Here is a 23034-nt window from a genome sequence, read left to right as displayed (position 1 = left end):
ATAAAAAAAGGCAAAAATTCAGAAAAGAACAAAAAAGGCAAAAATTCAGAAAAGAACAAAAAAGGCAAAAATTCAGAAAAGAACAAAAAAGGCAAAAATTCAGAAAAGAACAAAAAAGGCAAAAATTCAGAAAAGAACAAAAAAGGCAAAAATTCAGAAAAGAACAAAAAAGGCAAAAATTCAGAAAAGAACAAAAAAGGCAGATATTTAAAAAAAAGCATTATATAGGAACAGGAACTTTTAAAAAAAGGTCCTAAAAAGGCAAAGGAGTAGAAAAATATGTGGAGAGGCCGTGGGTCGCGAACATCATGGTCCCCACATCATGGAGCGGGGCCCCCTGTCAGACTTCACGAGCCCCTTCTGTAGCTCGTGTAATTTAAAATAAAAAAAGCACATACACAATTAAATAATCGATATTGACGTTGTGTCGCAATATATATTCCAATACTATTCTTATCATTTCAAAACTATATATAATTACCCAGACATAATTAAAATTAAACAAACTGAAGAGTTGTATTTAAATTCAATTAATTAATGAAAACAAATGATCCCCAAATATAAAAGAATAGATTATCGTAATGTGAAATATATGAAATTCCACACACACAGAAATAAATGGGACTTACCAAGGTACTGCTCATCTCCACTGGCTCTCTTGCGGCCAAGAGGCGCTAAATACTACATTTTGAATATTTTGAAGGGGTTCCCCCCTTCTCAAGAATTAAGAGCACCCCAGGGAAAGACTCATACGCGAACCCTTACCCGCGCAAAGCCGCAAAGAAAGTAAGAGTAACTGAGAATTACTTCTACGTTAAAAGAAAAAAAGAAGCTCTAATTTGATTGGTTAATTGAAGCGTGGGAATGGAATGATATCTTCATTTATGTTTTAATGTCTGGGCGCCATCAGTGTACACAAAAGCCGTGACGCACCAATTTCGATGATGTACATCGAAAAGTGGTTAGCGACATATGATGTGAAAGGAAAGTGTGTTTCTCTCGCAATGTTTAAAATGAGAATAATTCTGCCAATGCGAGTTCGGAAGTTTAAATATTGAAACATTGGCACAAAAATTTAGGGAAAAAGTCGGGGAAAAGGGCAGAAATATTCGCAGGAGAGAGCAAAAGACCAGGAAAGCACAGAGGCACCGGAATTTCCAGAAAACAGCGGGGATGCCTAAATTTCCAGCAAAGAACCTCGCACATAAATTCCGAAAAGCGTAGAAATTCGGGAAAGGGTCAAGAAAGAGGACAGAAATTCATAAAATGCTTAGAAGGGAAAAGCATTTCCCTTCGCGTTAAAACATCCCGTTTTAACGCGAATACCGTTATACCAAAAATCTCGTTTTATATAACGAACACTTTTCTAATCCGTCAGATAAGTTTACATAGGAACAATATATATATTCATATATATATTTTATGAAAGCCCCGTTTCTTGTAATTAAAAACCAGGCCTTGTTTCGTTTTTATAACGCTCCGAACTGAAGTTACGTCCACTTTAGTGTTTCGTTTTTTTACATGCAAGTAATCCATGAATATTTTACGTCTGGTCACAAATATCATAAAACCTTCCATTCTGAGTAAGTTTTAAATTAGTGTTTCGAATATTAAATAAATTTTGCTTTAAAATTTGATATAAAAATGATTTTTCCGTAGAAAATAACGTAGGCAGTCCAAAATTTATGATCGTTTTCACCATTTCTCGGGACACTTTAACTAAAAAATGATTATTTTGAATCAATTTTTATTCAATGTTATGTGTATGTGATCTGTAGATGTGCCTCGGGCCGCTTGAGGGATCTAGTATTACGTCGCGGGTCCCACTCAAGTTATCTGGAACTGCGTCACGGGTCAAGTGATGGGAAACTGCACCGTGTTATTCGAGTGATTTGAAAAAATATGCCGCTTTGTTCATTTTTAAAAAAATTAGAGTTGAGCCACATATGGCCCGCGGACTATGGGGCGATGGGATGACGCAACGGGGCAGTAGAAGCTATGGGTTTAGCATAGGATCCTATGGAACAAAAAGTTTGGGAAACTATGGACTAGAGCAGTGTTTCCCAAAGTGGGCAATATCGCCCCCTGGTGGCCGGTGGAATGGTCCAGGGGGCCGATAAAAGCTACGGGCATAACATAGAATCCTATGGGTACGCTAGAGTTGTGGGCGGGGGGGGGCGATGAAAGAAAACAATGTCTGAAGAAGGGGGGGGCGACGGAACAGAAAGTTTGGGAAACTATGGACTAGAGCCCTTGGGGCTCCTTGTGCAGGGGGAGACTGGCCCTTAGACTAGAGCCCTTGGACTCTCTAGGGGCTCCGCGGCCGCTCAAGGAAAATGAAATAAAAAAAAAAGACAGTAAAGTTTTAAAAAATAATTATAAATATTTTTAAATAGTAAAAATAAATCAGAGTAACTTTGATGAATAATTAATAATTGAATAAATATATACGGGGCTCCGCCGTAGAATTATTTTACTTAAAAGGGCTCCGCGAGTCAAAAGAGGTTTGGGAACCGCTAGACTAGAGCATAGTTTGCATAGCACCATGTTTAAAGGGTATGAGCAACCATTGTGACAACCGAACAATGAAGCTTATTATTTAAGATCAATGTTATTTCAATAGATGCTGCGTACAGCTGAAATCATGGCACGCATACATCAGGCAGACATATTTAGAGATGAATTCGAAATAGAAAACAGGTGGAGAGATATAGAGGGCTGAATAAATACCATGACAACCATGTTCAGCTTTACTAGACATGGAAGGGAGAGCATTGTTTCTATTGTGTATGCATGTGTTTGGCCACCTGTACATTTATTTTTTGCGCCGTGATCACACCTGACAATTTCAACCTGAAAATACCGGAAATAATTCTCTCGATTATTTGGTATAATTTAATTATTTGTGTGTAACTAATGAAAATTAAATCACTAATGATTAAAATATTTCTAGAAACACCTGAATAAGTAATAAAATTAATATAAATTAATCGAGATAAATTAATTTATAAGTTTGATCGCATTTTTTCCCGTGATGTTATTATATTTGATTAATAAATGGGAAAAAAATATAATTAAATAATTTGTAGTGTTATATGAAAATTAGAGGGAAAAAAATTCAATTGTAAAAATTGGAAATAATTATTTATGAAAGAAATTTTTTTAATTTTTTTTTTTAATTTTCTTATGTCATTTAATGTCTATTCATCATAAGTTTGAAATGAAAATCGAATTGATTACCATCTTTTTGGGAAATTCATAAATTATTAAACTTATGGTGTTTTTTTCTGATAAATCTCGTTATTGATTAATTTTTTTTTTTTTGGAAATTCCCTTATTTATTTACGAAATTCTTCTTATAATTTTAGTGTCTTAATTCTTGATTATTTTGGAAAAAAATTTCTTAAAAATTTTAGGGTCTTGATTTTTAATTATTTCAGGGTCTTTATTCTTAATTATTGTAGGGTCTTAATTCTTAATTATTGTAGGGTCTTAATTCTTAATTATTGTAGGGTCTTAATTCTTAATTATTGTAGGGTCTTAATTCATAAATAATTAGGGTCTTAATTTATAAATCATTAGGGTCTTGATTATTAATTATATTTCGGGCTTTAATTCTTGATTACTTCGAATCTTAATATTTAATGATTTTAGAGTCTTAATTTTTAATTATTTTAGAGTCTTAATTTTTAATTATTTTAGAGTTAATTTTTAATTATTTTAGAGTTAATTTTTAATTATTTTAGAGTTAATTTTTAATTATTTTAGGGTCTTAATTTTTAATTATTTTAGTCTTAATTCTTAATTATTAGTTCCCTTATTTTCAAACTTTTTCCGGAAAGTTTCTAGATTGTTAAATTCCTAAATCTTAAACAATGTTCTTACATTAAAAAATTTTAAACTTCTAGATAGAAGAGAAATTTTTTTCTAGATATCTTAAATTTTTCCTAATTTTTTTTAGCTAAAAAGGTTCTTAAATTTTTCACAGTAAAATTTTGAAACTATTTAATTTCTTGTTTCTTATATGAAAATTCAAAAATATCAAATCTGTAACTTTTTTATAAAACGTATTATTATTCTCGTATATTTTTAGAAAAATTCCTTTATTAAATTTTTACATTTTAGGGAAAATTGATGAATGTTTTCGAGAAAAATAAGGCTTTAAACTTAATTACTACCACGAGTAGCCTACTTGTATTTTTTCAAAGAAATACCTAACTATAACTCAAAGAATTTCTAGGTTACCAAATTTTTAAACTTACCAAGAACATATCTAGATTTTATATTTTTTAGATTTATAATCTTTGGACAATTCCAAAATTTTCCGATTTCTAAATATATATATATATATATATTTATTTATTTATTTATTTATTTATTTATTTATTTATTTTTTATTTTATTTTTTTTTTGGAAATTTCGAAATTTTCTGATTTCTAAGTTCCTCCTATTTTTGGGGGGCATAGGTAGTTTTTATTCTATTTATTCTATTTATTAATTTTTTTAGATGGTTTTTAGATTTTCAAATTCCTAAATTTCTTTGATTTGGACAATTCCTAGATTCTTCATTCCTAGATATTTGTTCGTCTCGATATTTGTACGAGATTCGCAGATATTCTAGTTCTATTTTTTTTTTTTTGTTTTCGAAAATTTCTAAGTTATCAAATTTTTTAAACTTTTTAGAAAAACTGTCACTTTTCATAGAAAAATTCTGAAATGATAAAATTTCTAATATTTAGAAAAATTTCTAAATTAACACACGTTTTTTTTCGAAAATTTTCAGAAAAATTCCAAACAAATAAAAAAAAAATTTCCCGAAAATAAATTCTATTAGGTTATTAAATCAAACCAAACACGGAACAAATAGAGTAATGTTTATCTAAACTCGATCTATCTCAGGGATAGAATTTCCATCGATTCCAGTCGATAGAAGGTTATTCTCGAAAATTCTATCTATAAATTAGATCAATATTCCTCCAAGTTTATATACATTCCACTCTCAATCTAGCTCCGAGATAGAGTTGACTTTCCCTCAAACTTTCTGGAAAAATACTCTCTGTGCAAATATAAAATTCGGAAAAACTCCTAAAAATAACCCCAAGTGCGTATAAAGCAATATTCCTTTAGTGGATCGATTTTTTCTCTTTACTTTCTCTCTCGGTCGATTTCAAATACGATTTCTATTTGCACTACAACTTGTGACGACCAATAAGTGAGAACTATTAAATTTTACTCTCGAGTCAGAGCCGCCCTCAGGGCTAGGCGACAGGTGCGGTCGCACTGGGCCCGCACTCGTGGGAAATTATCTGACGCGTTCATCAATTCTGGAATTATTTCTTGCATTGATTCTGAATTTTCATCAATTCTGGAATTATTTCTTGCATTGATTCTGAATTTTCATCAATTCTGGAATTATTTCTATCGTTGATACTGAATTTTTATCAATTCTGGAATTATTCGTCTCATTCATTCTGAATTTTAAACAATTCTGGGGGGAATTATTCATCTCATTCATTCTGAATTTTAATCAATTCTGGAATTATTCGTCTCATTCATTCTGAATTTTAATCAATTCTGGGGGGAATTATTCGTCTCATTCATTCTGAATTTTTATCAATTCTGGAATTATTCGTCTCATTCATTCTGAATTTTAATCAATTCTGGAATTATTCGTCTCATTCATTCTGAATTTTAATCAATTCTGGGGGGAATTATTCGTCTCATTCATTCTGAATTTTTATCAATTCTGGAATTATTCGTCTCATTCATTCTGAATTTTAATCAATTCTGGAATTATTCGTCTCATTCATTCTGAATTTTAAACAATTCTGGGGGGAATTATTCGTCTCATTCATTCTGAATTTTAATCAATTCTGGAATTATTTCTCAAATTCACACATTCTTAATTTTAATGAATTCTGGAATTATTTCTTTCATTAATTCTTAATTTTCATTGGTGCTGGAATTATTTTTTCAGCTATTCCTAAAAAATTCATCATTACTAATTTTTTTTTTTTTTTTATAGTTTCGGGAATTTTTTCTTTCAATTACCTTCAATGATGAATTGTCATCAATTTTTGTGTTAATTTACATTTTAATTAATTATGTGTTTAAAATTCTTTGTATTGATATATCTCAGCAGGTCTGTATATTCTGAAATGCCGATTTTTCCCCGATTTCGCCTACGATGCCGATTTTTACTCCCTACAAAATATATAAAATCGGGGTCCTAAATATTTTTGGTGCCCCGAAATTTTTGGGACGCACTTCACCTCGCTATGATTTCCTCACCGGGCCCCGCGTTGGATAAGGGCGGCCTTGCGGAAAGTGTCTGAATTAATAAAAATTATGTAATAAATTATATAAAATTCAAACTATGGAAATTAAGCTGTGATAGTTTTAGCTCCATAAAATTAAAAATTACATTAAATATAAGAATTAAAATTTTTATGCGGTTCCCAATAAGAACAATTCCAATTTATAAAATTTTTATTTTATACCATTAATTTACGATTATTCAAAAAAAAAAGTTCAGCTGAGATATCGATCTAAATTCTTGATTTTTGTCACTATCTAGGGCTGTCATATTGATTTTTACACGTGATTGTTTAAGCTGGTAAAAAGTGACAAAAATAAAGAATTTTAATTACAGATATCTCGGTGAATTTTTTCACGTGATACTGGATAAATAACAAAATTAATACAAACTAAAGAAATTTTTTTTAATATTTACGCTAATTTATATATACTATCACAAAGGTCTCAGTTCGTATTGATTTTCACACTTGGTAAAAAGTGAAAAAAAAAAATCAAGAATTTCAATAGCAGATATCTCGGTGAAATTTTTTTTAAATGGTAAACTACATAAGTTTTTTTCGTAATAATAAAGAAAATCGCAACATTTTACAAGTAGCCATTTTTGATAAATTACAATTAATAACAAAATAAATAAAAAAAAATACAGGAAAACTTTAGTTTTTATATTTACGAAAATTGTAAATTTGCAAACTGTCGCAAAGGACTATATCGTATTACTTTTCACACTTGGTTGTTTTAGTTCGAAAAAATTGGCAAAAATAAAGAATTTCCATAGCAGATATGTAGGCGAATTTTTCTTCAAATGATAATGGATAAATTTCTTTCGGTTTAATTCAGAAAATTTCAACTTTTTGAAAATTCGGGTTTTTTGCTTGATTAAAATTAATTACAAAACTAATACAAAATACAGAAAAATTAGTGATCTTGAGTGATCTGACAATGTGACACGGGCCACTTAAATGCTCTGGAATTGTGCCACAGGTCGCTTAAGCCATCTGTAAATGTGCCGTTTTGTTCATTTTTACAAAAAAAATTACGAGGTGGCGGGACACATCAGATTAACCCCGAGGGCCACATTTTGCCCGCGGGCCATGGGTTTAGCATGTATGGCTTAGAGCAGTGGTTCTTAACCTTTTTTTGGCCCGTGGCCCTCCCTTTAAACCATTTTTTTTTCTCGTGGCTCCCCTGTCTTACCCAGAATCTTCGACCCTCATCTAGAAGCAAGATCGTTTATACGTATTAAATTGATTTTTTCAGTGAATTTATACTGAACGAAAATTTTGCAAATAAGATTGTCCCCCAGACCACTGGGGTAGAATTTACTGAGCTCCACGCTAGTCCGAGTTCTATTCAGGGCCGTCTCAATACTCATAGGCCCCTTAGGCAAAGTGATGCTATGGTAATCCCATACTTAGCTGGAAATAAACAGCCTACATATTCCCTACTTATTTTCAAAATTTATTGTACTGTACAAAATATCATGAGGTGGGGTCACTTATGGACACGAGACCCCGGGCATGACCCCTTCATAAGAGTGGGACTGGCAGAGCTACAGCCTGGAGGCCTGATATGGTTTTCATCATTTTTTTTGTTTTTCACACTATATACAGGGGTCTGTGAAAAATCTACCAGGGGTCCTGCGTAAAACCCCATCTCAGGGAACATGCAAAATGTAGGCGATGAGGTGGTGTCCCAGGTGGGTCCATGCCCTAAGATGGCCCTGGTTTTATGGGTTGTTTTGTTGGATTCTGTAAGTGTATAGTCACTAATATATAAAAGCTTTATATTTCTTCACACCTTAATTTTTCTTCTCAGCTCTCTGCAGCCCTCCAAACCACCTGTCATGGCCCTTTCTAAATTTTCTTCCGTGGCCCCCTTGAAGTATCCCAGTACCACCAGGGGGCCATATGGCCCCCGGTGTAAGGATAAGGCTAAATATCTGCTGACATAATACTTGAATGGCCCCAAATGATACTGAATAAATTTCTTCCGATATAATACAGTAAATGTCTATTTTCTGCCACCCGGAGTAATTTATGAATTAAAATAAATACAAAGCACAGAAAAGTTTTAGTTTTTATATTCACGCAAATTAAAAACTTATAAACTATCACAGGGGGAACCAAATTTACCACAGCTCAATTTCTTACTAAAAATTTTTGATTTTCCACTTTTTAATTTTTATTCCTTTTGAACACTCTTCGTAAAACACCCTGTATACGGATTAGATTCCTATTTCGAAATTCTTCAACAATGAAAATTTTATTGGTGAAGGAAAAGAGTTGAGAAATTTGCCACTGCGTAAAAAATTGGTGTCCAATTACGGCTGAAAATGATACAAAAATAATGACTATTTATGAGTGGCCTAATAAAATTTTATTTCGTATTCTGATACCAGCTAAAGTTTCAAAAGAGTATTCCTGTACAGTTTATATGTAAAATTTTTAAACCGGAAAATTTATTCTTCAAATTATTCAACTAATTTTGTTTTTTCGTTCACCAAAATTCTATAGCATAAGATAAAATTTCAAAAATTCTGACTACTGATTATTATTTTAGATCATTTTGAAGCTTTAATATTATACATGTTACGGTAAATGTGATAAATTGGTCATATTACGCATACTTACCAATCGTCAAGTTTGGTAAATTTATCAGTTTTACTGGCGAATATGCATAATACCCAAGCGTCGTTGGTAAATTTGATAAATACTAAAAAAATTATCACTTTTATCGAAGATTACGCATAATAACCACGTGTCGTTGATAAATTGGATGAACACTTGAAATCTATCGCCGTTATCTGTGATTATGCATAATAAGTGTAATTTGTGAATTTGAGAAACTCCAAATGAGTGTGTGACGAATCTAGTCGGACCCCGATATAATGATAACAAGTTTTACGACCGTACCCCGATATAATGATAACAAGTTTTACGACCGTACCCCGATATAATGATAACAAGTTTTACGACCGTACCCCGATATAATGATAACAAGTTTTACGACCGTACCCCGATATAATGATAACAAGTTTTACGACCGTACCCCGATATAATGATGCAATACATGTATGAATTATCATGTATAGTATATCATATAGTACGATTTATCATACTTACCAATGAAACGCTTGAGTATTAAGCATAATCGCCGGTAAAAGTGATTACTTTTTAGCAATTATGATATTTACCAACGACGCATGGGCACTATACATAATCGCCTCCAAAGGTGATTAATTTAGTTAAATTCATCAAATTTACCAACGACTCTTGGGAACTATGCATAATCACCGGTAAAAGCGGTAAACTTAGGGAAATTTATCAAACTTACCAAAGTACTTGATAAATATGCATAACAACCGGTTACACGTATAATAACCGCATTCATCACATTTACCGCAACTCATATACATTCACCCTGTATTTAGAACGCAAATTCCATCATATCCTAGAAAATATTTGAAACACTACAATAAAATAAAATCGATGACGTCTTACCTTTAAACTATCGAAGAAAAACCGCACAACAATTGATACTACACGAGATCTTTCTTGCAGTACTGTCCGGTATGACTAACTAGTCCATGCTATGAAATTATGTTACAGCGACCAACGACCGGCAGCTTTATATACCCCCACGTGTATGCATAGCAGTTATGATTTCTGAGATCTGACTTTATAAAGCGTGATGAGGGAAGTATGAAACAGTTCAGTAATTTTGATTCGGGAAAGCGAGTCGGAGATTGGACGACAAAGAAATGAAGGTCCTGCACGGAATATTCATTTTTTTTACACCAAACCCCCCCCCCCCGTACTTTAGCTCACATTATACTGTCACACTCATTTGCTCACGTCCTATTGTACATTGGACGTTTGTATAGTCGGCTCTTTTTTATTGTCATTACTTGTACTTCATTGCACCTCCCAGTCTCTCTACAAATATTTTGTTCCATTTCATAACTGGATAAAAGAGGAATTTAATTCAATTTTCGTGAGAACGGGGGCCATCTACATATTTAGAGAATTTCTACTTGTTTTTTTGACGAGCAGTAAAAATTCAAGAAAAATGGTGTTTTATAGAAAAAGTAGTAAAAAACCGCTATAAAACAATATTTACAGCGGTTATATAAATAGGTATACAGTAGAACCTTCCCCCTTTATAACGGACGCTCCCCGTTAACGGACACTTTCCTGATCTCCGTTGGATAGGGTTTCAGTGTATTTCACTCCCCGTTAGCGGACATTCTCGATAACGGACAGTAAAATCAGGCAAACTAATTTCTTAATTTTTTTTAATCATAAACCGCGAATTTATCATGTAATCAACTAAGATTATGTTTAATCCCAAGCTCGTATTGGTAAATATGATAAATAATCAATTAATTATCCAATTAACTCTACGTAACTATGGTCCAGGACGGTGTGAATTCGAATGGTAATGTTGGTTTTATTTGTCGATACTTGTGAAGAAAGCCAACATTACAAAAACTAATAATGTTGTATGAATCTTTTTTACACTTATTTTAGTTTTATTTTTATCGGAAAATATGCATGCAGTGTACGTATCATGTACATTTATCTCAGATTTTCCAACTTTATTTGGAAACTATGAATAATCGCCGATAAAAGGAATAAATGTAGTGGAATTTAATCAAACTTCCTTTACCGAGATGATTGGTGATTATGCGTAACTGCCGGTGTATCACTTTTTACAGTAATACACACATATTATACATTTTAAGATTAAAATGTAATATGTGTGTATATACGTAATAAGATTAAAATGTATAGGAACCAATTTCGACCGAAGACAAATTTCGTATAAATGTGAAAGCCGTATAAACGAAGTTTCACTATATATCGTACCTCCCCCATTAGCGGACAAAATTTTTGGTCCCGTGGGTGTCCGTTATCAAGAGGTTCTACTGTATTTATTTACAATGAAGGCAAGTATCGCTGTTTTTATGCATTTGTATAGATTAAGTTAAGATGTTGTCATAAGTTGAGCTTATAAAGCTCTCACCCATGGTGATGCACTAAATAACAAACGTTCTAACATCCTAGAATGAGTAAAGATAAACACAATGTATTCAATGGTGAGGCAATGAGCAAAGGGCAAACATAAAGCCTTTAGTGATCGAGGGAATACGCTAAGAGAAGCTAAGATACACAAAGAGAGCTTCTGATTATCTTGAGATTAGCAAAGATAAAGTGAAGGCCGTGAATGTAATCAGAGGATTGGGAACATGAAGCGTTCGATGATCAAGGATTGATAGTGGCCGTAAAGCTTTCGGTGATAAGGATTGATGGTGGACGTAAAGCTTTTGATGATCAAAGATGATTGTGACTATAAAGCTCTTGGTGATTAAACCATGGGCTAATATATAAACATAAACTTTTTAGTGAGCAGGAGATAAGCAAAGAATAAAGCTTTCTGTGATTAAAAAAAATCACTATAAACACAAAGCCTTCGGTGATAGAGGGATGAAGAAAATAAACACAAAACGTTTGTGATAAAGGAATGTACTAATATATAAAATAAACGTAGAGTGATCAAAGGAATGAGCTACAATAAAAAAAACACCAAATTCTTATGATCTTGGGATGAGTAGAGATGAATACGAAGCTCCCAGTGATCAGGTGATTGAACACAAAGCTTTCAATGATCGAACGATTGACCAGGGAGACTTCGGTGATCAAGCGATCGAACAAAGCTTTCAGTGATGAGACAAAAATTTCAATGGTTAGACGATTGAACGCATAGCCTTCAGTGATCAGACGATTGACCACAAAGATTTTAATGATCAGACAATTGAATGTGAAGTTTTCATTGATCCGACTACTGAACACAACCTTTCAGTGATCGCGCGATCGAATGAAAAGCTTTCAATGGTCAGACGATTGATCGTCATGGGGCAATCGAACGCAATGCTTCCAATAATGAGACGACTAAACGCAAATTCTTCAGTGATCAAATGATTTAATGTGAAGCTTTCAATGGTCACACGATTGAACACAAAGCCTTCGGTGATCGGATGATCGAATGAAAAGCTTTCAATAATGAGACGATTAAACGCAAATTATCTTCAGTGTGATCAAATGGTTAAACGCAAATTATCTTCAGTGTGATCAAATGATTAAACGCAAATTATCTTCAGTGTGATCAAATGATTAAACGCAAATTATCTTCAATGTGATCAAATGATTAAACGCAAATTCTTCAGTGAACAGACGATTTAATGCGAAGCTTTCAATGAGAGAGAGATCAGATGATTGAACATAAAGCCTTCAGTGATCGGTCGATTGAACACAAAGCTTCATTGATCGGACGATTGAACACAAAGCTTTCAATAATCAGACGATTGAACACAACGCCTTCGGTGATCAGAAGATTGAACACAACGCCTTCGGTGATCAGAAGATTGAACACAAAGCTTTCAATGACCAAGAATGATTGCAAACACAAAACGCTCCGTGAACAGGGGAATGAGCAAAGAGAGTAACCATAATTTTTCAAACTATCGTTGAGATAGTAGGCAAAACGGAACAACATTAAGCAGAATAATATGCCTATAGGTCAATAATCAATTCAAACAATTTTGGAATCAAACCTGAAATTTTCATTTTGCAATTTCATGTTGCATGTTCCCTCTTTACGACATCTCCAATATGACAATTTTCCTCCTCCTTTACATCCCCTAAATAGGTAATAACGGTTTGTTGCGTTTTGTTATTTAACCTTCGCGTGCGGAAGCTTCCGCTGTCAAGTGAAGCGCTTTTTTTTTTTTGTGCAGTGCAATGCAGTGCATTTTGGACCCGGATCTTATGAACCCGGACCTCTCTCTCTGTAACGTTCATCTTTACCTGGAAATTGAGCTAAATATACAATAAAAAGAGAGAGAGAGTAAAATATTTGTTGTATCGGGATATATAAAATTGAATAGAAAGATTCGTTCAAATAACAGGGTTCCGTGAGAAAATATAACGTGAAATAAAAATAAAATATGTTTATAATCCGCGTTTTTGCTTTTATACAAACTCAATTCGTTTTTCACTGGCGATGATTTGATTTTTGAACAGTGCAACTTCCACGAGGATGGTTTTTTCTTTTTTTTCTCGAAAATTCGCTTAAGGGGGTTTTTTACTGTATACTCTCACGCCTACGCTAATGTACTGACGCACGCGGGTAGAATTGTTATATATATATATCTCTTTTTATTCTCTTTTCCGTTGTCGCATATCTCGCGGGAACTACTCTCTTGTATATGATGGGAATAGAACCTTCTGGAATATTCTATATGTTGTTCCCTGTTAATGTAATCAACAGCTTTTTTTATGATTTCTATTCTTTTTTTTTCTTAGCTCGTTTCTATCTACTAACTTGATATTATTCTTAAGAAAATGTCCGTCTTTTGTCCTACAAGTGTTCCCTTCCGTCAGCATTGCATGTGAATTGTTGCCTTTTCTCGGAGATACAAAGAAACTCTTCTAGCGTAATACAAATCATATTACACGTAATTTATCATATAACCATATATTATGGATTATGTATATAAGAATTATCGTGGTATATTATTTACCATGTTTGTAAGAATTAGTGATTGTGTGTGTGTGATATTTCTTATATAAGATGAGGATGTGTTCAATGGGTGTCTAGAAATATTTATGTGTGTGCGTGGTATTATGTGTAACAAAATATTTTGTCATATTGAGTATGATTTTCTCTAATAGGGTTGTCAATAAATGGTATAGATTACCTCCGGGGGTTGTGAATTCTAACACAACTGACACGTTTAAAGATAAATACGATAGACATATTGGGATAAATCGAGAAGCTATCCATACGTAGATGAGACAACCGCAATTTTTTATGGGCAGTATATTTATATTTTTTCATAATTATTGGTTTTTTTTATTGCTCTTATCCGGTTGCTGTATTTTTGATATAATTTGGATATACATTCGATATCCATATTTTTTATGGGCATCTTTTTTCAGGCCACCTCGTTGGGCCTTTGTAATTGTATTATGTCTGTTATGGCCTTCGTAATTGTGTTTGTATTTGTACTTGATTGCAGATATTGCTTCTAAATGCTTGTCAGCTCGATTGAGCCACAAATGAATGACCACCAGGGCGAGAAGGACCGTTATCATCTGCGTTAGGGAGCCGTGGGTGCCGAAAGTTTGACAAGCACTGCCTTGAATATTTGAAGTTAGTACTACCGTATCTTATATGAAGAGGGATGGGATTCAAAATTTACGAATTTTGAAAAAAGATCATTACATAAAGAATTGATTGCGAGGAATTCAGAAGTAGTTCATCTGAAGTATTTCATTTTTCTGAATATCTGATTAGCATTTCATATTGAAATCTGATTAGCATTTCATATTGAAATCTGATAAGCATTTCATATTGAAATCTGATTAGCATTTCATATTGAAATCTGATGACAGTTGAATTTAATCAATGCGCTCAAAATTAGCTGATTATGAACCGCGTCTAAACAACGTCTAAAAATTGTTTTTCATAAATTTCAATTTCAATCGAAAAATGTTTATTATCCAACAGGCCAGTGTTTCCCAAACTATGTCTGCGAAACATTTCTTGGTCTTTTTTCAAGAAATTGACCGAATAGGGAAATAAAACTGACCAGGTCATAAAATTTTGGGTGACCATTAAGTAGGGTGTCGATAGGTAATGAAATAAAGATCGATAATTGTACTGCCCGCAGCCGAAGAGTGAAGAATATCCCAGAGGGGCACCATTTTTCGGTGTAGCAGCCTGAGATTCGAAAAAGAAAGATCGTCGTCATCCTCTTTTTCGTCATTCTCTGAGATTGAACCTGAGGAGAGTCTAGCATGCTTTTCACAAATACACATCGAGCCAACATGACTGCACAGGTCTCTAAGAACCGTCTCTATGCTCTTGGTCTTTTATCCGGGTCGTAAAATTGAAAACGGAACTCATCATTATGCTATTTGCTTCCAATCGTCGATGGTTCCATTCACTATGTCTTCTGCGCCAGACAAAACGCTGAGCTCGATGACGTGCTTCAGACAATATTAATCTCCTGGATTTTTGATTCTCATAAATCATACGCTGAAGTGTACATCGTATGGTACTGACTATTTGGCTGGATCCCTCATAAATCTGGGTGATAATCTGAGCCAATGTCTGGCCTCGATGGTGACATACGATATAATCCTGAGCTTATACTAACCACTTTCGATCAAGGCTAATTTCCCTTCTCAGTTAGTCTGATTACCCCCATTCTGTTTCTACCATCCGTGTTTTCTCGCCATACACTGGCGAAAGCGAAAAGCTCAGTTTTCAGGTATTGAATGGCCCATGCAAACGATCCACAGCGCCACTCCATCCATTGCCGTGGCTGAGTAGCGCGAACGAGATCCAATATCTATTTCTAATTTCGTGGCACTTTATTGTAGTTAAGTCGTATAAGCGCTAGATGAAGATTAGTGCTTCGTCGATGTGGGTTTTTTGCTGAAAATTGCTTCGTGATTAAAATGTAAGGAAAATATTGCGAAAGACAAGCAGGGTTGCTAACCGCTTCTTTCGGCGAAGATTTTTTGTAATAGCTTTTTTTTTTTGAGGGACCGATTAAAAGTGAAACTCACGCAACGCTTCAACAACAACATCAACACATATATTTTTATTCTTTAAGAAAACAATATTAAACAAAAAAAACAGGGGAACAAAATTGCCAAGAAGCCAACTTGGCTCATGATGGCAATCACAACATTGTAGGCTGTAGAGTATATATTTACAGAAAATTCAGCACAAATTATAACAAATAATAATAATAATAATGATTGTATATAATAAATGAAAGTGTGGGGGACAAATTGACTTTAAATTCAAGAAGTCAAATATTGCATTTTATCTTATCAATAAATTCTAAAAGACAACGATAAGAAGGAAATATCTAATCTTTATCCTCCTACCAATTGACACTTCGGTATAAGACTTTACTTAACATCAGTAAAAAGAGGCGAAACTTGGCCGATAATAATGTCTCACGGCTCTTGTTGACAAGCTGTGATCGAAAAATCTGTCACCTTTCTTTCATCACAGCGGTATTGCCTTTTTTGGGGGTGAGGTATTGTAAGTAAACATCTTATGCTTTCTTATCGATAAATTCCAGAAGAGAACATTAGAAACTTGGGTCTGTATGATCTTTATCCTCCTACTATTTATTACTTGCGTATAAGCGTTTAATAAACATCAAAGACACAAAAACTTGGCTGATAACTGTTCCTCATGACTCTTATTGACTACTTGTAATCTAAGAATTTATCCACTTTTTTTTTCATTACAGTGATATGATTTTCAAGCGCGAACCTCAAACAAACATTTGAAGTAAGATACCGAAATTTCTATACAGTCAAACTCGGATAATTCGAAGCTCACGGGGAGAACAAAAAAGTTTAAAAAAAAAGTTTGATTTATCCAAAATTCGAATAACCGGATTCATCAATATAAGAGGACGAAACTTCCACAAAAAGTCAAAAAACTCTTGATAATTATAAAAATGTATTGAATACTATCATTTACTGAGCTAGTTTCCTGGTTGTTGCAACTAGTGTTTGTTTTGAACGTAAATGGTCACGAAAACTATTTCCTTTGTAAAATTGTAATATATTTCCATTTGTTTTCTTTTGAATGCTCTTAAACATAGTATAAAATCTTCGAAGTTGATTTATAAAATTAATATGCTAATTTTGAACTCCAACAGCCTTAATTTTCTAGCATGTTCGTAGCCTCTGCAGGTATTGGAATAGGGACCTCCATTGCTTTCTCAGATTTTTTCTTCCGTCATCTTCATGAGAAGATTTGCCCGTTTTTCCTATACTCCTGTTTTGTGATTTTGTTTCCTCACATATAATGTATTTTTCTACTTTGTACATATAAGAGCGAAAGGGAACAAACACGTAGGGTGAGGATGAAAAGAGACTAAAAAACACTCTTTTATCTACTTATTTATCTATTATACTGGGTTTTTTCTCTTTTATATTATTTTCTTTCCATTCTTCTATTTTTATTTCTTCCTTTATCTAACGTGCGGTTAGGTTAGGACAAGGTTACCGGATTTATCGCTGATTCGTCAAATAGAGATAATCCATAGTTATTGCCAAAAGCTTCTACGTGAAATGGTTAACGTTTCAATATAGACTACTCGTTATATTCTCGGGTAAAAATCAGTAAACACGGAATAAAGATGTTATGATCGAAGTCATAACTAAAAGTTAGCCAGGAATTCAGAGAAAAGAAACATTATGCAAATGACATAGCTGAATCAAATTTCGAATTATCAAAATCATTAGTGGAAAAAATCGAATATAACAGGTGAATTAAACATTAAATTGAATACGGAACTGGAGGGGAATTACTAAAATTCAAATTAACCAAGTTCGAATGTATTATTGATAAATTACAGAAATAAAATAAAATGGCAACCAAGGTCCATACAATGTTCATCCTTCCCTATCTATCAACTGTCACCAACAAAAACTTGACTGATAACTAAATTCTCAGCTCTACTTCTCTAATTCACTGCTTACTAAATTCACAAAGCACTTAACTCTTATTGGTTTCGTGCTCTGAGCGACCAAGGAAAAAACGTGCTCTGTGCGACAAAGACAAATATCGTCGTGCTCTGAGCAACCAAATACCGCACATCGGTGATACTTGCACGAGTAGGGAATTTCCCTGAATATTCTGAGGGAAAATGTACTACTTACTGACGTCACAGGCAGCGTGCGGAAGTCTTCTATCTCTAGGAGGTGCTGTGCCAACCCTCTTAATGTCCATCGCGTGGTTTTTGGTTATAGCTACAGAGCTAAAGCCGCTGACCCCAAGGCTTAGTGCAACGTGCACCTAGCTAATAGAGTTACCCCACTGTATCAATCCGGACAACCACGGCTTGTCAACAGTAGGGTAAAACTAACCTATCTCAGGACGGTCAAACATGACAAGATATAGAAATATCTCAAGGAAAAATTTCTCAAAGTAAAGAATGAAAAAGAATTTAGTCGCTCACAGCACGACTAGATTTTTTTCTTAGTCGCACAGAGCACGACACCCTCTTATTTATATGCTGTGAAGAAGAGTTTTAAATACACAGGGTAGTCCGGAAATCCTCACCCCCTTTCGAAAAAAAGTATTTTAAAAAAACTATCAAAGATAGGCTTAGGCTTGAAGCATTTGAAAGAAAAATTTTCACAGTTTTTTTTTTCACTTAATAAAAAAATTTCTACATGCGCACACGCTTTCAGTGACGTGGAAGATGTCAAGCCTATATAAGCATTTATTTTCATGTTATTTGTAACATTAGGTTTGCAAAGAATGGAAGAAATTTTATTGATTTTAATCACGTTGCCACTCTAGTTTTTAATTGAATTTGTAGATTTTTTTTAATTATTTCAGATCTGTACTTGCATAAAATTCTGGATATTCCAGAAGTCCTGACCTGTTTTGAAAAATGTATTTAAAAAAAAGTTGTTGAAGATAGAGACAAATGGCTTAAAGCATTTAATAAAGAAGGTTTCGAAGGTTTTTTTTTCAATGTCTTTACTTCCATTCTTTGCAACACTCATGTTACAAATAACACGGCAAGAAATGCTACATAGGCCTGACATCCTCCGCGCCACTGAAGGTGTGTAAGCGTATAGCAATTTTGTAGTAAGTAAAAATAACAACTTTGAAACCCTTTCTTTCAAATGCTCTTCAAGCCGTTTCTCTATACCAGGGATCTTCAACCTTTATTGAATCACGAACACTGCCTATACCCATCATCAAACGAGGAGCACTCTCCCTTATGGCAACTTTGACATAAGTATGTCTCTGAAATCTTGCATAATCCTTGGTTGAATTTAACACAGGATGATTAATTGAAGCTTTTATCAACTGCTTGGGAGCGCGAAATTGGACAGGAGCGTAGAGCAGTCTTGGCACTTTGGGGAGCACCATAGTGCTCGCGAACAACAAGTTGAAGATGGCTGCTCTATATCTTAAATAGCTTTTTTTAATATTTTTTCAAAAGCGGTCAAGACTTCGTGACCACCCTGCATTTTTATGTACATAATTACCAATGAGCCACATAGAACATTTTAAGGTCAAGAATCCAAAATATAAATATGTAATCTTATGAGCAAATTCTAGAGGACAATGTGTTAAGAAGGAAAGCGAAATATCGATATAAAATGTGAATCATTCTACCAGTTGTCACCAGCGTTTACTAAACATCAGTAAAATATAGGTCTGGGAATCGATCAAAATCTCAAAGTTTTCTTAAAATCAAAAAAGTTTTAATTGATTTTAATCGAATTTTAGTCGAAATACTTTTCAAATGCTATCCATTCATAACAAACGTAGTATTGGGGTAAACTGATGCTATAAATATAAATGTTATTTATTTTGACGCACATATCTAGATGTAAGCAAATACAGTAAAATCCGATTTTAGCTAATGCCGTTATAGCGAAGATCTCGTTGTAACGAAAACATTTCTAGCCTCTAAATGAGTTTGCATAGGAACAATGTATTGCGATTTTCAATATTACGAAATTGGAAAATCCATTATACTGGTAACGAATTCAAAAAATTTCCTACTAATCGATTAATCGGACCAGCCCTAGTAAAATATGAAACGACGTGGCTGGTAAAAAAAGTGAGAAAATTCTTAAGCTATATGATTCTGAACATAAATTCCTGAAAATTTATGAGCCCGGATTATATGTACTAAAAAGGTGGAATGAATTGAAAAATAAAAATTCATGTAGGCTTTGTGTAAAAAAAAAGGGAAAAACCAGGACATTTTTTTCTCTTCGTTCCATCAGTTGAAAATGCCAAAATATGCACTTAAAAACGACAAAATATGCACTTAAAAACGACAAAATATGCACTTAAAAACGACAAAATATGCACTTAAAAACGACAAAATATGCACTTAAAAACGACAAAATATGCACTTAAAAACGACAAAATATGCACTTAAAAACGACAAAATATGCATAAAAGGCCAAAATATGTATGAAAAACCCAAAATATGCATTAAAAAGTCACGAAAAGTTAAAAATTCCGAAATAGTACCAAAAAAATGAGAAAATACATGAATTAAAAACTCAACATGCAAAAGAAACATGTTTTTAAAAGACATATTTTCTATTTCTTAATGCATATTCATTTCAAAAAAATATCCCCACATATGTAAATACTTCCACATGCAAATAACTACAGCTACTCAGTCACTTTTGACATATATCTAGAAATAGCCTTACGGTAAAAGGTTGATATTTTGAAAATACAGTAAAGTCGAATCCCGTCATAACGAACTCCAGACCAGAGATATCACTTTGTTGTAACGAAATTTCGTTATAATGGAATTACAGGTTTTGCATTGTTCCTATATAAACGTATCTGAGGGATTAGAAAAGTGTTCATTAAAACGAGATTTTCACTATAACGGTATTAGTTAAAACGGGATTCGACTGCATTACAAACATCTCTATTAATTCACTTAATCTCACCAGCGGGAAAAAAGCGTGCTTAAATAAAACAGGGATTTTCTTAACCTTTTTCAGCCACGACTCAAAAACAATAAAAAGATCTGCTTCGCGACCTATGGGACTGTTTTGTTTTTCGAAATTGGTAAAACCAGTGACGCAATAAGTGCATTTATAAAAGGACTGCAAGTGGATTTGTACGACTCATCTAAAAAACGCCTCTGTTAATCAAGTTTCGGTCGCGTGACCCATAGTTAAAGAATCTCTGACTGTGGATAAATTTGTACGTCCCATCTCGGAAATGCCTGGGAATCAAGTTTTGGTCGTGACCCATAACTCAAAAATCCCTGACTGTGAATAAATTTGTATGACCCATCTCAGAAGCCTCTGCGAATCAATTATGGGTCGTAACTTATGTGTTATGTGTTCAAGAATTCATGACTGATAAGCCCCGTTTATACATGGGTAAGATTAGGGGTCGCTTTGGTGATTATTACCTGCATGGGACGAAGAGATTCGTCAAAAGAGTCCCATCTTTGTTGGGGAATAACTAATTAATGGTGGGTCACTCCGACCTCCTCTCCCATAATGCATTGTGCCGCGAAAACTACTGTAAGCTCCTTCGTCAGCCATCTTGAACCAACCACTTGCGTTCAACCCACGTAACCAGTGACGACTTCCGGAAAGAAGAGGGGGAATACCGGCATAAAATAAACGCCATGTAAACGGGTTATAGCGAAAATCCCTGTTACGGGTAACTTCCCTGGATATCTTATTGCACATGTAAACGGGGCTTAAGTGGATTTGTACATTGGCGTATGCAAGGGTACCAAAGGTGCTCCCCCCCAGCCAAGATTATAGTGTTATTCTGCAGGAAGAACGTAAACGCCCCCCCCCCCTTTCAGAAGAAAAAAAAAATTTAAAAACTCCCTGAGAGAAAATTCTGCGTACTCCTGTGGATTTGTACGACCCATCTCGGATGCCCCTGCGACCCAAGTTTGGGTCGCGATCCATAGGTTGAAAACCCATGAAATATGCATCCATCAAAAATATGCATTTATATTCTGAGAATTCTTCGATTTTATGCATTTATATGCATATTAATGCTAAACTTTTGGGGGTTTTTTTTGTATTGTTATGTGCCGCCATCTAACCGTAAAATTATGAACTTGGTTTTTTTTCAAATGAAATACTATAATTTTTTTTAACCGAATGACTAAAATACTAGTTTATATCAGTTTGATGATTTATTTATGTGTGCAATTTGTTTTTACTTAATCATTTCATACACATGAAAGCTAATTAACCGGAAACTACACTTATGGCTTTTCTTCTATATCTCTCACTGGTATGTATGGTGACCATACGTCTCGTATTTCCCGGGACTGTACTGGATTTTTCTGTTTTCCTGGCTGTTCCGACTAAAAAACGAATGGCCATTGTTTTTTTCATAAAATCGAAGACAAACTAAACTAGTCTGGGAGCAACAGTTTAAAGCAGGGTTGGGCCAACCCGCGGCACGCCATGGTATCAGGAATGGAACCGTGAACGGTTTTCAAAACCTCTGTTCCTTTTTTCAATCAAACAAATTCTCTCCAACTTTTAAATTATCCTTTTTTTTATGAACGATGGTCTTTTGTAGGCTTCCAAACCTATATTTAGTATGATAAGTACTCTTAAAAATAATAATTGTGGGATGAGTGAACTTCTGTTCAATGGGTTACTGTTCGGTTTTCATTTTTGGCCATAGTAGCAGGACATCCCATGTGTACAAAATTCAGGATCGTCCACATAAGAGACATGCATAATTACATTGTATATCCATTAATTTTTGGGGGTGGGGGACTAAACACTCTTACAAAGTTTATTGGGAAGGAGGGCCCAATCAGTGGGTGCTCTCAGGTTCCGGTATCTACGTGTAACATTGTATATAGGTAAGGTAAACTTCTACCGATATACGTGGGCTACATACACAATCTGCACTGCGATAATGATCATTTTTGCGAAAATAAGAGAACAATCCAACAATAATTTGCAGGAACGGAGTCCCGTAAAAACGAGACGTATGGTCTGCGTTTTAAAATTAGAGTGGCACGGCTTGGAGAAAGGTTGGCCACTCCTGGTTTAAAGGCTGATTCGCACTCTGCGGCACGTCAACATAGCATCAAATTTCGTTACTATTCATCTTTTG

This window comes from Pholcus phalangioides, unplaced genomic scaffold (genome assembly GCF_987345545.1).
Source record: "Pholcus phalangioides strain wild (caught in Gottingen) unplaced genomic scaffold, Ppha-v1.0 ptg000017l_1, whole genome shotgun sequence".
Classification (NCBI taxonomy): Eukaryota; Metazoa; Arthropoda; class Arachnida; order Araneae; family Pholcidae; genus Pholcus; species Pholcus phalangioides.
The sequence above is the reverse complement of the archived record's forward strand: the minus strand, read 5'-3'. Positions refer to the sequence as shown.